The sequence below is a fragment of the Coloeus monedula genome (genome assembly GCF_965178545.1).
Source record: "Coloeus monedula genome assembly, chromosome: 24".
Classification (NCBI taxonomy): domain Eukaryota; kingdom Metazoa; phylum Chordata; class Aves; order Passeriformes; family Corvidae; genus Coloeus; species Coloeus monedula.
The window spans coordinates 301232-315322 of NC_138804.1; the positions used below are offsets into that span (position 1 = coordinate 301232).

General features: G+C 56.5%; 1 protein-coding gene across 1 annotated transcript in view; it reads left to right on the forward strand.

Annotated features, from left to right (window-relative positions):
- The first annotated feature begins 9224 nt into the window (after positions 1-9224).
- The window catches only part of WASF2 (WASP family member 2), a 32123-nt gene continuing 27256 nt past the window's right edge, over positions 9225-14091 (forward strand). The window contains exon 1 of the mRNA XM_082296600.1: positions 9225-9289. The gene's annotated coding sequence lies outside the window, so the exon portion shown is untranslated. The remainder of the gene's footprint in view (positions 9290-14091) is intronic.

Consider the following 14091-nt stretch of genomic DNA (forward strand, 5'->3'; position numbering starts at 1 on the left):
CGAGCTCAGGGTGTGGGTGCGTGTGTGGGTGCCAGGTGGGCTTTGGGGTCCTCTCCTCCCACAAATTCCCTGTGTGTGTCCCCCCCTCCTCGAGAGTTTAGCAACCTCTGTACAGCTTTGTGGGTTGTGCAAAAAAAGAGAAAACACACGCACACATAAAAAGAGGAAAAACACCCTGAAATGGATAAAAAAAAGGCAAAATTCACAAAAAAAAAAAATAAAAGGGAAGAACATCCGAATTTGGTCAAAATACCCCCTCCTTCCCCCGCCCCCCCAGCTGCCCTGTGCAGTGCTTGTGCTGCCCTGGCCAGAGGGGCCCCCCCGTGAGCCCCCCCCGGCCCCCGCTTTGCCCCTCAAACGGTCTTTTTGTGTTATTTAGGAAGGAATTTTTAATAGGCACTTTTTTTATATTAAAAAGAAACCTATATATTGAGCGATGCCCGCTGCTTTCTTGCTTCTCTTTTTTGGGGGAGCACGGCCTGGCTGTGCCGGGGGCGGGTGTTGGAGGGATGCTGACCCTCCCTGGATTTAGGGGGGATGCCAGGATCTGGCTTAAGGTGGGAATTGCATCAAGAAAGCTGAATTTTGGTACAAATTGGGGCGCGGTGTGACCCGGGGGCCCCCACTGCTGCTGCCCTGCGGGTGGGTGGCAGTGGGGGCCGGGGGACAGGACCTGGTGGCACCCTGGGGACCCACGGCGGCTTTGCAGGCAGGGGGGGTGCCCAGCCCTCCCCGGCAGCACTGGCGGGGCAGGGGGCACAGGCACACGCGCGTCTTCCCGGTGATGGATGGGAGAAGCACCAACGCCAGAAAGTAGCAAAAATAAAGGAGGAAAATAAGGACAAAATAAATAAAATCCAGAAATCCACCAACTTCCAGCCTGGGAAGATGAAGGCGGCAGCGTCCTCCGGGCGAGGAGAGGGGGGGTCGGGGGGTGGGGGCGGAGCAGCTACCTGTGGGTGGGAGAGGTGAGCGGTGCCGGCGGGGTCAGGGCTGCGGCAGAGGAGGGTTTGGGGGGGGCGGGGGGGAGCAGGGGGGTTGCTATGGAGAGGAACACACGGCGCATACTGATGGATGGGGGAGCGGGGGGGGGGGTCGGGGTTGCCAGCGCTGCCGCAGCCCGGGGAGATGCTTAATGGGGTGGGGGGATGCTGAAGGACCCCCTCTTGGCTGGGCTGGGGGAGCAGCAAAGCCAACGCCCCCCCGTTATAGGGGCATGGGGCACTCTGAGCGCCCAGGGGGGCTCACAGGACCGCCCTACCCAACCTCGAGGTGCTGGAAGCATCACCTGGCACAGCCAGAGACAGAGCCAGAGCTGGGTGTGACCAGCTGCTTGGACCACAGCTGGATTTTACTTATTATTTTTTAATCTTTTTTTTGGGCCTCAATTATGTCTCTCAAACAGCGTGAGCCACTCTAGAGGCTGAAAAACCTCATGATGGGGCTGATGGCTGGGGGTTGATCAGCACAGCCCAGCATTGCCTGGGTTTGCAGGGGGAAAGGAGGAAAAACCTCAAAATTTGGGGGGAGAATGATTGTTTTGCTATTTCTTTATTTGTTTAGCATGGATTTTTGGAAGGTTTCTGGGAGCTGCTTGTGAGGGCACCCAGGGTGAGTCCGGCATGGCCACATGGTGCCCAGGGATGCCAGATGAGCCAGGTCCTGGTGCCTGGCTGCACCTCAGGATGGAAATGATGATTTTAATTAAGCAGCTCTGCTGGGAGGAGGGTTCTGGCCTCTCAGGGTGCTGGAGCTGGGAGACCAGGGATGCTGCAGGACCATGGGATGAGGGATGCTCCACGTTGGAGGGGCCCAGGGCTGGGCCGCCACTGAGCCAGCGCGTTGACCACTGGATCCATGGGGAAGACGGATGTGAGGATGCTCGGAGGGCTGCGCCGGGATCCGGCATGCCCCTGGCAAAGGCAGGTCTGCCCCCATTTCCACCTTCTCCCATCCCCTTGGAAACACGGCAGGAATTTGCCCTCCTGCCTTCCCTCCCTGCCCATCACCTGGGGCTGGAGCCGGGGGAACTCCTCCTCCCGGGACGATGGCCGGGGCAGGGGATGGCGTGCATGGATGCACACACGTTGCACACCCATGGCTCCATCGCCCTGGCACGGGAAGCACGTGGGATGCCTGTGCCGGTGCCAGGCTCCCCGCGAGGGTCGCGTCCCCCACCCCGGGCAGGACCCGCCCTCACCCCGCAGTGCTGGGGCCGGCGGATCCGCCGGGAGCTGCCGGGAGGTTTGGACACCCCGTTCTCCTTCAAATTAATGGCTGTGCCGTGAAGAAAATTGAAGCCATTATTCTTCGCTCGCATCCTTTATACCCACCAACTTCAACCACTTGACATGCTAATCACAGCTAACGAGGGAGGGAGGCGATTTCCCACGTCAGACCTGCAATCCAGCGCAGCCGGGCGGGGAACAGCTCCGCGTCGGGGACACCGGCACCCCAACAGCGGCACCTCTGCCCCAGCACCGGCCCTTCCTACCAGCAGCACCCCAGTAAACAGCCCCTTCAGCCCCACTGCAGCTCCCCATGGCTGGTGCCACCCCAAGCTGGTTTTGTCCCTCTTTCCCAGACAGGAAAGTGGTGTGGGGAGCATCTTGGCGCTGTCACCCAATCCGTCACCCCTGCTGCCACAGCAGCCCTTCCTGCCAGCAAACATCCTCTTCGAACACACTGAAGCCCCCCACGGCTGGCGTCACCCCAGGCTGTTCTTGTCCCCCAGCTCAGGACAGCCGGGATGGGGGTGTGGGTGACGGTGGTGCCACCCCACCATGGGCAGCCTGTGCTGTGCCACAATCCCGGCCCCTGCACCAGCAGCGGGGGCGGCAGGGCCCAGCTGGAGCACCAGACCACCCCTGCTTTTCCCAGAGGAACGGCCAGGCCCTTGGAAGATACTTCCAACCCCCCGTGTGTCTGTGCCCCCCCATCCTCCTTCCGCTCTGCCATGTGCTCCGGGGTCCAGCTGAGCCCTGACGCACTCATTGCACCCGCCTGTCCTTCCAGGGCTGGATTCATCCCAGCCGCCAGCCGGGCAGAAAGCTCTGGAGTCCATTAACATTCCCCGGAGCGATCTAATCCCCCTCTCTGCCCTGGCTCTGGCTTTCACTTGGTTTTAATCAAGCCCAGCCTGGCGCCTCTCAAATAAGGGGGGCGGATGGCACCCAGCTCCCCGCATGGCACATGGGTGCTGCTGGCCCCGCGGCGGGTGCCAGGGAGGAAGGGGCAGCCGGGGGCAGGGTGATCGCAGGGGTGTCCACTCTCTGGTAATTTTAAAAGGCATTTTGGAGCTGGAGGAGCTGAGCTCAGCAGAGCCAGGGCCAGCAAAGCCAGGGAATAAAAGCACAGGCGGTTGCAGGGTTGTTATTAATATTTGCTGGATGGTGATTGAGGGAGGGCTGGGCACCAGGGGGGAAATGGCAGGATGGGGTCCCCGGGAAGAGAGGGGGATTTGCCAGCTGGGTTCTTTCCCAGCACCCCAGTGGTGGGTGGGGGTGCAGGATCTGTGCCAGCACTTCTGGGGACGCAGCTGGGGCAGGAGGTGATGCTCCCCACACCAACAGCCCTAAAACAAAGCACTGGGGCTCAGCTAGGGCGCCTTGGGGGGCTGTGGGACCCCCCAGATGTCTCCTTGGGGACAAGGAGGGTGCATGGGGGCACCCATGGCATTGTCCCTGGGGAGCAGAAGGTGCAGGGGCACCTGGAGTGCTGAGCTTCCAGGGGCTTTGCCACTTCCCCACTGCAAAGGAAGTAGGAGCCGAGAGGGCAGAGCCTCCATGGGGGTCCTGGATGGGCCCCTTTGGCTGAGTTTGGGGGCTCTGCAGGGTCATGATGGCCTCGCCAAGTGGGAAGGAACCAGGAGTGCTGCTGGATCCTCCCAGGATGGCAGTGGGGATGGATGGGGGGTCTGGGGTTGCTGGGAGGTGGTGCCACAGGGCAGCACAGGGAGTTTTGGGGGGCAACGTGTGAGCCAAAGCGTTTGTTTTTCTGGGGACCCTGGGTGTGAGTTATCAGCGGCAGCAGAAGCACGGTGCTTCCCGGCCGGGAATGCGTGCTGGCTCCTCGGGGAGGGATTAAGGGGATTATATTATTATTTGTTATCACTGAGGGGGGGAGAAAAAAGAAGAAACCTCCGTTGCTGGGAACTCTGCCTAATCAGAGCACAGATTAGCTCCCTGCCTCCGCCCGGCTGGGATGGGCTCCCCTGTGCCCATCCCACTGGCAGTGGGAGCCCAGTGGGGTGACATGGGGTCGTGGGGTCCCCAGGGATCCGCCTTGCCTGCAAGCCACATGTGGGACCAGTTTTTGGACATGCCAGTTACTGCCCGGAGCAGAGGGAATGGCAGCTCCTCTTCCAGCTTCCCCCAGGACTGTGGGGACCACCACCCCCATCCAGGCATGGGAACATCCGTCCTGGGAGACCATCCCCAAGGATGATGAGAGCCACCTCGAAGGCTGTCAGAGAGAGGGAGCTTATGAACATGGCCAAGGATTTCCATCTCCTCTGGCCGTGGTGGGGGGATCTTGGAAGGTTTGGGGGGGATCTTGGCAGGCTCGGGGGGAGAGCTGGAGCTCAGCTTGGAAGCACAGGCAGGGGATTTGAGCCTCCCTCCACAGTGGGATGAGGGCGAGTGCCCCCAGTGACATCCCAGCATCCCCAGAGGATGGGGACAAGCTCAGCCCTGGTGGGTCCTGGGCTGCTCCCTGCACATCCTGAGCATCCCCTGCCCAGGGGTCTCTGGTGGGCTGGGGATGGAGATGGCCCTGGACACCCGGCACAGAGGGGTCCCCCTTGTCCTGCTCCATGGGTGCAGGGTGGCACACCACAAGGCAGAAGAGGTGCTCTGGGAGCTGGTGCAGCCATCTCAGAAGATCCAGCTATTTTCCCCCCACTCTTTAAGCCCCCATCTCAATCTGCAGGGCCAGGAGCCCCCCCAGAACAGCCTTACACATGCACATCTTGAATTTCCCTTCCCCAAACCCCCAGTTCCCAGCAAGCAGAGGCTGAGCCAGGTTCACACATGGGGTGTAGGCACTGGGACAGCCCCTCTCCAATTTTCCCTTGCCTGGAGCGAGGCTGAAGCCACTACCCCACCGCAGAGAGCCCATCATTAGAGCCCCTTCCACACACCCCATCCGCTGATGGACCCACGATTTCCTTTAGTCTTTTATTTACACTTTATTGCTCTTGTTTTTGCACTGGCAAAGCGCTGCTGGAGAGCACAGAAATCCTTCAGATCTCGGCTGGCAGCAGAGCTCTGCCTAATCATAGTCATTATCTGGAAGCAGGTAATGGGCATCTTTCCCATGTTAATTTGAAAACAGAATCAGCGAGAGCAGGACACCGGGGACGGAGCATGTTCCCAGCACCAGCCACTCCCTTTGGATGATTTTTGGGTGGCTTCCGTGGATGTTGGGGTGTGGGTTTGGGATGGGGGAACACAGAAAAGCAGGCAGAACCACGTGCCAAGCCTCGTGGCTCAATAAATCAGCCAGGAAAGGGGCTGCTGGCCGGAATCCCGCATGGATGGAGCCTGTCCTTGCTGCCACAGCAATAAAATCCCCCGGCCTTGTTTTTTTGGTGGCGAGGAGGATGATGGTGGCTCTCCCTCCTCCCTGCGCCACCGTCAGAACTTGCCCCCGTGGCTGGGTCCTTCGCTAACAAGGACTTGTCCCTTTTATCCCCAGCGGCAGGAGGGGATGGGGATGGAGGTGAGAGGCGAGGATTTCTCCCGGGGCCGGGAGGGGAAGGCTGGGTGGCGTTGGAGTTTCGTTTGCTGAGATACCATTAACGAGTGAGCAAAGGTTGCGGAGTCTCCATGGAGACAAGACAGCAAGAGAAGGGAGCGGGTGTGCGCTGGGTGAGAGCTGATTAGTAAATGTCAGCGGCACAGCCACTGCCCGCGCCACGCTGGCGCGGGGACGCGCCGGGCACCCGCACACAAGGCACCTCCTGTGCACCCCGGACACCTCCTGTGCACCCCGGGCACCTCCTGTGCACCCCGGACACCTCCTGTGCACCCCGGACACCTCCTGCGCATCCCGGACACCCCAGGCATCCCGGGGATCCCACGCATCCTGTCCGTCCTGTGTGCCCGTCGCATCACGGGCACCCCGGGTTTCCCATGCACCCCTTCCATCCCGTGGGCTCCACTGCCTCCGGGCGTCCCGTGCGTCCCATGTGTCCTTGCAGCCCATCCACCCCGGGCAGCCCATCCACCCCGTGTGCATCATTTCACCCTGGTTATTCCGTGCATCCCAGGCCCCCTGTGCATCCCAGGTACCCTGTGCCTCCCATGCATCCCAGGGGTCCTCTGCATCCCAGCTCCCCTGCCCATCCTGTGAGCCCTATTCCACCCCTGCTATCCCACGTGTCCTTGTGCATCCCAGGTCCATGGGAATCAGGGATGCAGGAGAAGCCTGGGTGCATGTTCCCAAAGCATCCTCACAGCTCTGGTGCTGACAGCCCTGGCTCCTTTCCCACAGGGAGCAGGGATGCAGCTGTGCCTGCTGGGATAGGGGCAGTTGGCCAGCGAACAACAAGCTGCCATCTCCTCCCTCCCGTGGAGAACGTCCCCTTTCCCAGTCCCTGCATCACACAGAGAGAGGATGAGGCTGGACCTGCTGGATCCCACCTGGTTTTCAGCAGCATCCAAGCCCAGGCTGAGGGAATCAGGGTTGGGATGAGGCACTGATTTGTGCCAGGGTCTGTCTGAGGTTATCAAGGGCTTGGACATGGCTGGAGCCCACCTGGGAGGGCAATGGGAGGCAGGAGCAGTCTGGCTGCTCTTCCCCATCCCCTGGAGCATCATTTACTTCCAGCAGAACACAGGAAAGCACCTGGCAGGCGAGAGCACCAGGGAAAAGTGTCGGGGGGCACGAAGGCAGGGAGGGGGGGGCTGGATCCTGCAGTTTAGCAGGTTTTATTCGGCAGCTATAAACAGAGCAGGAGAGATAAAGGTTGCAGTGCAGATACAGATTAGGAAGGTCCCTTGAGGCTGTGACACCTTGAGATAGAGGCAGATCTTCTTCAAGGGAAGGGCTCGCTGGCAGCTTGGAAAACATGGAGCTGAGCGGCCTCCAGCAGCACCTCAGCCCCTGGTCTGCACCCACAGGTGAGAACTGGGGGTGCTAGGGCAGGATGCGGGTACTGGGGCAGTGTCCCATGTACCCCATCCATCCCGTGTGCCCCACTGCATCCCGGGCACCCTGGACATCCCATGTGTCCTATGAATCCCAGGCGCCACATAGATCCCGTATGTCCTTTGCCTCTCAGGTACCCCATGCACCCCATGTGCCCGTGCATCCCAGGCCCTGGGCACCCCATCCATCCCGTGTGTCCCACTTCATCCTGCCAGGATGCAGCGCAGGGCAGCAGGCAGCACCAGAAGTGCTGACCATCCTACAGAGGTGGGACTCATGATGGAAAGTGATGCAAAAAACAGGCAAGAAATGGCTCTTTCAACATGCTTGTGTGTCCATCTCTCCCAGGAGGATCAGGAGGGATGGCAGCGCTGGCAGAGAGACGCCCGGAGCAGGCACAGGCTGTGTCACGGGGCAGAGGAGGCATGGCCATGAGGGACAGGCACGGCTCACACCAGAGTGACCCTGGGACGCTGGCTCCGCCATCACGGCTCCGACATGGATTTGTGTGCTGCCTGGCGGGAGCGCCGGTGATTTACTCCCTGTGGTTTGGTTTAAAGCAGGAGCACAGAGCGGGGAAGAGATGGATGTCTGTGCCAGTGGCCTTCATCCCTCTTCCCCCTCAAGCCCACAGGTTTGGTTTGATCATCAGGCAGGGAGGGAGGATTTAATATCCAAGTGCACCAGCAGAAACATGGAATGCCATGTGGTGGAATTTCTCATCAGACCTCTGCTCCCGCAGTCTCTGGAGGGCATTAGCATCACCCTGGCCCTGCCAAGGACCAGGATGAGTTGCAGGATGCTGGCCCCATCCCTGGAAGTGTTCAATGCCACACTGGACAGGGCTTTCAGCAACCTGGTCTGCTCAAAGGTGTCCCTGCCCATGAGTTTTAAGATGAGCTTTAAGATCCCTTCCAACCCAAGGGATTCCAGGACTCTGCTCCTACGCTGTGCTGAGGCCGGGCAGGAAACAGGGCTTTTCCGAGCCCTGGGGTGACCCCCACATGCTGCGACGTCCCTGTGGGACTGGGATGCAGGACACCCAGCAGGGCCTGTCCCCGTGTCCCCAACAGCCCTATTCGTTACTCCAGGCTCCTTTAATCCCTGACTCCGTTCCCAGCCGCATCAAGCCACGGAGAAACCCAGGTGGGAGCCACAGTCAGCATCACCCGGCTGATTCCAGCGGCCACCGCCCCTGCGTGGCCAGCCAGGAGGGCGGGGGCTGTCCCCATGGCCCAGCTGCGGGGACCCCCGTGATGGCAACCTGGTTTGGGGGCTGGGGACGCCCCCCTCACCAGGGGGCTGGAGGTGGACGGGGGCTGGGGGTCCTGGGAGTTGCGGCAGGACTGGCAGCGGCCAAGCTCCGGTCCCGCTGGCCAGCCCAACACTGTCCCTGTCACCGCACCCCCTGCCCCACTGCCACCCCCCGCCTCCCCCCATCCCTCCACCCTTTCTCCTGCAGTTCTGTCCCCCAACTCCCCACCCCACACGCCTCGTCCCACAACTCCCCACCCCACACGCCTCGTCCCACAACCCCCGACTCCGAATCCCAGACCCCGCCCCGCCCTGGTTTGACACCCCCGCTCCCCCAGGTGGAACTTTCCTCGCAGGGCGGGAGACCATAGAGGCGAAAGGCAACACCAAAGCGGAGCTCTCCGGGGGAGGTGCGGAAGTGACAGAGACCCCTTTCCTCCAATGCCGTTTGGAAGAATATCAAGCTCTGTCTTTCATAGACAAAAAACCCCAATAATTTAAGATGTCGGAATTGCGATCGGTGGCGCGGTTCTCCCCTCTGCCCCCGTAATCTGTCCCCAGGCTGGCCAGGGTTCCCCCCGTCTATCTCCCCTCATGGTACACTCCTCCCTGTTTACTCTCTTTGCGCGGCCGGCTTGGGTGCGGTTCTTCCGCTGCGCCAGGTTCGTACGAAAGCGGCGTAGGCCGGCTTTGATGGACAGAGAGCCGCAGCCAATAGCGCGGCAGCATCTCCGGGCGGGCCGCCAATGGCGCGGCGGCGGGGGGGAGGCGGGGCGAGGGCCCGTCGGGGCAGGGAGGGGGAGTCGTGGAATGGCGGACGGGCGGGCCGGCCCGCCCTGGTGATAGTGAGTCCAGGGGCCCGGAGGGGACAGCCGCGGACAGGGTGAGTGCGAGAGGGGCGAGCGGGCCTCCCCAGCCCCCCCGGGCCGTCTCTTCCCGGGGGAAAGAGGCGGAGGCGCTGGAGTGGGCCGCAAGGCCCTTGCCAAATAGTGAGCTGTTAGGTTGAGGCGGGCGGTGTTTCCTGCCACATAGTGAGACACAGCTCCTGCGGTCCTGGGAGGGGGTTTTGGGGGTCTGTCCCGGTCTGGGACTCCATCCCCGGGCTGACACTTCCGCATCCCTTCCCGGGGGCCGCGGTTTGGTGCGGGGTGTGTGCCCGGGCCGGGCTGGCCTGTGGGGAATTGGGGCGGGCTGCCCGGGGGTGCTCAGAGCCCCGTGCTGGGTGAAGGAAATGTCGCCTGCGGGGCTCTCCCGAGGCCTGGCCGGTGTGTGCTGTGCTGGGGTTGTCACAGAGGTCTGGCATAGCGGGGAACGCTTGGGCACTCAGGAGACAAGGGGGTGCTGCTTGGTCCCTTTTAGGGGGGAGCAGTGGGGCTCTGCTGGGGGAGCAGAGGGGGTCCCTCCCTTTCCCGGCATTTGCTGCCTGAGTTTGACATTGGGACTTGTGAAAACGTGTCTGTGTCCGTATCCAAAGTGTGTCCGGGTGGGAGCTGGGGGCCCTTATTGAAGGAAACTTCTCCCTCCTGCCTGTCTTATAGCCCCACTCCTGGGTGCACCCCTCGATCTGTCTGGGAACACTTTAAGTTGTGTGTGTCACCCCCTTGGCTATGAACCATCCACAGCACGTAAAATCTAAAACTACTTGGTGTGACCCCCTGTGGGTGCTGTAGCGTGCTTTGGGATTTTTTTTTTCCCCTGAGAAAAGGCTTGGGATACGGTCGGATAGTTTGGTTTAGTGCGCTGACCTCCTGGTGGCCTCAGACCATATTTCTTCTAGACAAGAAATAAGTTCTTAGGGAATGTCCTTGTGGTTGTACCTCACCAGCATTTAGGTTAGTGTTGGGGTTACTTTGGGAGACATGTAGTCTGGAGAAAGGTAAGGAATGCAGCTTCTCCCTGTTAGCTGTCACTTGACCTCAAGGACGTCCCTGTGGTAGGATTTTTTATTTCCCTGACAGAGTTTCACATTTGGCATTGCTGTTTTGCTTTCTTCAGTAGCAACAACAGAATTGGGCACCTCTCCATGGGTCAGAGCACTGGTGGGGCTGAGGGATGTGCTAATGCTGGAAATTCAGCACTAGGAAACACTGAAAGTCTTAAATCTTTCAGCACTGCAGATGCTGGTGGACATGAAATTCTGTTAATAATGATTAAAAAATCTTCTGTTAAATACATCAGCTGCAGGCAGAGTCATAATTGATGGAGCCCTCTGTAACCCTCACACTTTTGTGTCTTTCCTGAAGACTCGTGAGAGGGAGAAGTTGAAATGAAAAGATGTTGGAAGCCAAATGAGGGGTAGGGATGTGCTTCCCTGAGACAAAACTGATGCAAAAATGTTGCTTTTATGGAATCATGGAATGGTTTAGATTGGAAGGGACCTTAAAGACTATCTCATTCCACCCCTGCCATGGGCAGAGGCACTTTCCACAGACCTGGGAAGTCCCACTTTATGGGAAGTACCGAGTCTTGCACACTCAGTCACATGAGGAAGGGCAGTAGTTATGTTTTCCACCCATTTTCAACATCTGCAGAATCAGTTGCTGCTAAACACTGCAGGAATTCAAAAGGCTGCGTTGCGACACTTTTCGTTCCGATTTGTCCCTTACTGACCTTGAGTGGGTTTTGCCATAGAAACCGACTCGTAGTTTAATCCCAGACTGAGTTAAAAACAAACCAGAGCCAATATCTCCCCACGAGAGCACAGCCAGCACGTCCAGGGAGTGACTCTGGCATCCAGAGCCAGGCAGGAGCGCTCTCCCAGCAGTGGGGCAGAGCACACCAGGCACAAAGTTCTGTGCACTTTGGGGGTTTTATTTCTTTTTAAGGAATGTGCTTCAAAACATGAAGTTTGAGTGACAGAGCGTGACCTGAGCTTGCGAGAGCCGCCTGACACTGATCCTGGCTCAAGCTGCAGTTGTCACTGTTATTCCTGGGTGTGTTGCTGATGGTGGGATCAGACTTTCTGGGATTTACCGTCCAAAGCCTTGATTTCTGCATGATTTAAAGCCTGGAGCTTTAAAGCAGCTCCCTTGTAGCCCACCTGAGATGAGGTGAAGCTTTCTAAGTGTGGATTGTAAGAGGATAAACTTCCAGGGGTGAACTCTGTAAACTTTTCCCTAAACTATGTATTTTCCACTGGTTTTAAAAAGAACGGTGATATTTTTTTGTCTTGTCTGGTAACGAGATCAAAAAGTAAATGTCCCAAATTCCATTGTTTTAATTTAAAGAAATAAAACCTTTCTGATGGCTCATGCCGGTATAAAACTGGTTTCCCTATGACTAATGTGACACACCACACAGAAATGGTGTATTTTTGTGAGTTACAACTCAGAAGGTATTTGCAGACAGTGATTCATGACAAGGAATACAACCCTTCTGATCAGTCCCAACCCAGTTTCTCAGCGTGCTTTGAATATATCTCATTCTTCAGGGCTGGTCTAGGAAAAGTTGATTTCATTCACCAAGGTTAGATAATCGCGGCATGTGGGTGGAGGGGTTAAAATTTCAGTGATTGCCTCATGTGCATAAAGTTACAGCAACAAATCCCTCTCCTGGGTTTATTTTTTTATATTTTTGTGGTGATAGAAGAACAAAGGTTGGTAGGATTAATGTTTTTTAAAAAATCAGGTTTTCTTTGACAGATTGTAATAAAGAAGATTTCAGCAAGTGTTAAGACTTGGCTTTAATCCTTCTAGATAGTTTCACTCTGTGGGTTTTCTGGACTCAAAATATTTAATAACTTTAAAGGCAAGGTTTGGGGTTTGCCTCTGCTTGGTTTGGTGATAATACTGAGCCCTTGGTCATTCAGCTGAGCAAAATACGTTGCTCGTGAGTCAGTCACAAACCAGGAAAGGGATTGAATAGCGATTGTGTTTGCATGTGCTGTGGATAAAGTTCCTGCTGTCCTCGTACAGAATGGGACACCAGGAAAAAACACTGCCAAAAGCTCCTTCTGAGGGTTCCAACAGCCACAACGGGCCCTGTCCGGTGGCTCAGCTCTGCCCTTGCTCCTTTGTACAGTTTCTACAGCAAATGCACAGGAAACAACCCAAAACTGACTCACTGTGAAAACTCAGGAAGGCAAAATGCAGCTATTTTCCCAGACTGTCTTCTGGTGTGTTACTGTTTTCAACAACACTCTGGCTGAAATGGGATCTGTAGTAAGAAATTTGTGTATTTGAGTGTTTATTCTCACTGTGCAAGGATAAATATTTGTGAGATCAGGGCCTTAGTTACCGCAGATTAACATTTATTTAAATACTTTAGGTATTTATAAACACAGGATTAAAAAAAGGCGTGTGGCAATGGCTTCTGGGTAATAAGCAAATGACTGCTCAGAACAGAACCACCCTGGTGGCATTTACTTCCTTTTGTATTTTTGCAACTCTGTGTAATAAAACGACGTGTTGGTTCTTTTTTGAGGAGGGGAGGCAGATCAAGCTTCACTGTGAAGGGAGTGCTTGGTAGAAGGTGGTCAGATTCAGGCCTAATTCTCATTTATATGGCATTTCTTTTTCCATCTGAAGGTTTGCAGGATATTTTTTTCCCTGCCTGGAAGGCAGTAGGAGGGGAGGTCCCTTCCCAGAGGAACTTAAATGTGGACTTCCACGTTATTTTCTTGAGCAAGCAGCGTGAGCTGTTAATCACATTCTCTCCATCCCAGCTCCTTCCCCACAGTAATGGGCCTGGGAAATAGTTTGTCTAGATCCTGCCCTAATTCCTGAAATTGCGGGAAAGCTCTCTGGTGTTAGGTTGCTACTGGAGAAGTGGTGGAGCTCAGATATCTCAAGTATGCATCTGCCAGGGGCTTTGATGAAGGAATTTAAAGCACCAGGAAGCTCCATGGGTCTCTCACAAATGGGTCAGTGGTGACCTGCTCTGTTCCTTCAGTGCCTTCTGTGTTGACTCCTCTTCCACTGCAGTATCCCAGACTCTTTTTGGGGAGAAGTGGTGCTTTAAGGGATGCTGTGATGCTGACAGAGGAAGGCGGGAGATGCCTGTGAGGCAGCAGCAGTTGGCATAGGTTCTTGAGGACTGGAAGTTCTGCCCAGGAGGCTGTTGCTGTGTCACTGCTTCGGGTGAGCTGTTCCCAGGTCACTGGTGACTTGTTTGTGAGGTTTGGGTTCTCCTGCATTACTGTTGGAAGCAGTGCACAGTCCAGAATGGGTCAAACACAGAGCTGGCCACTAAAACTGGTTTGTTCTCACTGCTGCTGTAAATCAAACCTAAACCATGAGTTATTAGTTTGGTTTATACTGAAAATGCTCCATAAGAACTGAGCGCTTCTCTTGTGTTTGATCATAGAACCCAGAACAGTTTGGTTGGAAGGGACCTTAAAGCTCATCTCGTTCCACCCCTGTGCCAGTGGCAGGGACAGCTTCTGTAGACCAGGTTGCTCCAAGTCCCATTCAACCTGGCCTTGAAGATGCAAGCCTTCTGCTCAGAAGGGGCTTGTTTTATATGAAGGGTGATGAATTTATTTGAACAACTCCTTTGTGAAGCAAAGCCACACGCAGATTTGAGATTAAAATCCCCTAATTTTGAAGTGAATGGCATAAAAGGAAGCGTCTTTTCACCTAACATGATAAATATGGGATTTGCTGCCCCAGGATCTCATGGATGCATTGTTCAGATGAGTTCAGGAACTGATCAGATTGGTTTATGGAAGAGCAATCCATGAAGGAC